This window comes from Berghia stephanieae, chromosome 1, assembly GCF_034508935.2.
Source record: "Berghia stephanieae isolate SIO BIC M18660-M18661 chromosome 1, UCSD_Bste_1.3, whole genome shotgun sequence".
Classification (NCBI taxonomy): Eukaryota; Metazoa; Mollusca; class Gastropoda; order Nudibranchia; family Aeolidiidae; genus Berghia; species Berghia stephanieae.
This window is the reverse complement of record NC_088360.1, coordinates 66,639,489-66,641,988: the sequence shown is the minus strand read 5'-3', so window position 1 is coordinate 66,641,988 and position 2,500 is coordinate 66,639,489. Positions and strand designations below refer to the sequence as shown.

The window sequence follows — 2,500 nt, the reverse complement described above, 5'->3', positions numbered from 1 at the left end:
TGGAGATGACAAAGCCTTGAGTTAAAGGCTACATTTAAATCGTCACTTTTATTTCATCTTTCACTGTATCTAATATATGTCAGTTTTATAGTTATTTGTCGTCGTCGGCTTCATCATGCGTCGTGCGGCTATGTGGTCTAGTGGTATGACACTCGCTTTCGGATCGGAAGGTCCTGGGTTCGAGCCTCGCTCAGCGCATAGTTGATTCCTTGGAAAAGACTCTTTACTCGCATTCTCTCACCGTACTCAGGTGTAAAATGAGTACCTGGCGGTTTACAGCGTTGTCTCTGTCCGAAAAAAAAATGTAACATCGCCTAACAGGTGTCATGTCCCGTCCTAAATGTTAAATGTTGCTGTTGGCCAGGGATCCCTTGTAAAGCGCTTTGAACACAGTTAGTGGATATTGCGCTATATAAAAGCTCATTTTAGAATCATCATCATCATCATCATCATCATCATCATCATAATCATCATGGTTTTTGTATTGTAAATAATATGTTACCACTAATTAATACAACAAGTACTTTTTTACTACTTTTTACTATTGTCTTGTCTTGATTTGTTATAACTAGAAATTTCAATTTTTTTGTTTGTTTGCTGTTATTTTTCAATTTTTTTCTTTACTTTTTTTTTGTTTTGTTTTGTTTGTTTGTTTTGGATTTTTTCTTTGTATTTTATTTTTGTTTGTTTTTTTGGTTTGTTACTACTTTAGCATTTTTTATCGAGTAGTGATTAGCTTTTAGTATTATATACGTGTACATATAATATATAGGTCTGACATCCGAACGCAGTTATAGGCCAGTTTAACATTGTTGTAATGGCATTATTTTGCGTCATTTATTTTAAAGATTTTCATTACAACAATGAGCCCAAAATGAATTGGGCTATTAGACCTGCAAACAAGTGCACGTCGATTCTGGACCTTGAATAGACTAGGATAAATGCCACTGAGGCAAAAATAGATAAATCAAATTTCATAAAAGAAATAAAAGTCTGAAGACCCACCTCTCTCGCTGGTTTTTTTTTTTGGCACTTTTTTCATTGTTACGTCATAAGGGTGTTGATCTTGTCGGCTCTCGTATTCTGTCTTAGTCTTACTAATCAGTTGATAATTCGACTTTTTAACAATCTTTGTCCCCTTTGAAATAGACTTGTCCAATTTCTCCTTTCCTCACAGTAAATTAACACAAACAAACAAGCACATACACACACACACACACACACACACACAATACAATATTGACATAGACACCCTCACAGAGATGCACACTAGTAACATCGTAGTCATCGGAAAAACGGTATCAACATCATCATCATCATCATCATCATCATCATCATCATCATCATCATCATCATCATCATCATCATCATCATCACAACAACCTTCCTAATATTTTTTCTTTACAATCCTTCACTTTCACCATTCCCCTATAACACAATCACCATCTTCATCATACTCCATATTATATTATTTCCTGTAACAAGCTATGTTAGGGAAAGGTTGTGGTCCTCCTCTCTCTCTCTCTCTCTCTCTCTCTCTCTCTCTCTCTCTCTCTCTCTCTCTCTTTCTCTCCTTTCTCTCTCTCTCTCGCTCTCTCTCTCTCGCTCTCTCTCTCTCTCTCTCTCTCTCTCTCTCTCCACTTATCTATCTCTCTATCTATCCCTATCTCTCTCTGTTCCTGGGTGGGGATCCTGACCTCCCATAGCGGGCAGGGAGGTACATACTGTGTCTTTTATCCCCTTGTATCTGTTATCCAACATGCTTTCTGTCTTTGTTTTGGAATGAGATTACTTGTTTTTTTCTTGGCCCTCGTCGGAGTCCTGACTGGGAGGGAAACAGTCAAATGCATAGTTATTGTTTTGGGAGATGATATTTTTTTCCTTGTAAATCATCTCTCTGTTAAGTATTATTATATTTGTTATTTTTAATGTACAATGTAAGCATTTGAGTGTATTCCTCTTTGTTGGATTTTGTGCTTGTGTCCGGATGAGATCTCATACTAAGTACATTGGTGGTATGCTCTTGGAATCAACATCTAATCCCTATTTGTTCCCATTCCCCCTTGTCTTACTTTCTCTTGGGTGCTTTATTTGTAATTCTAGAACTTTTTACTATCCCACTTTCTTCCTTTTTACTGGCGCTGATATAACCTAAATTGACCTAAATGTGTTGCAAGCGCCGTAAAACCCTTAAAAACAAACAAACAAAACAATCTCTCTGTTCTTTCACGCTTATGTCAGAAATAGTAATATCTTCATATTATATACATAACATGCAATTTTGCTGTAGTAAAGTTACATAAAATGAGATAATGAGATTTGCACATCAAATTTCCTCCCTCTTTCCTTTCTATGGGTAAGAATCTTGTCCTTTCTCCCCCCCCCCCCCCCCTTCTCTCTTCTCTCTCTCTCTCTCTATCTATCTATCTCTCTCTATATCGCTCTTTTCCTTCTTATCTATCTTCTCTGTATGTGAGGAATAACTATCGATGCTGTGAGT

The 2,500-nt window shown here is 36.8% G+C and overlaps 1 protein-coding gene across 11 annotated transcripts in view; it reads left to right on the top strand.

Annotated features, from left to right (window-relative positions):
- The window catches only part of LOC144979792 (uncharacterized), a 65,981-nt gene extending 65,443 nt beyond the window's left edge, over positions 1-538 (top strand). For all 11 annotated transcript variants that reach the window (XM_078926946.1, XM_078926956.1, XM_078926899.1 and 8 more), the window contains exon 6: positions 1-538. This exon is cut by the window's left edge and continues 1,924 nt beyond it. The gene's annotated coding sequence lies outside the window, so the exon portion shown is untranslated.
- The last annotated feature ends 1,962 nt before the right edge of the window (positions 539-2,500 follow it).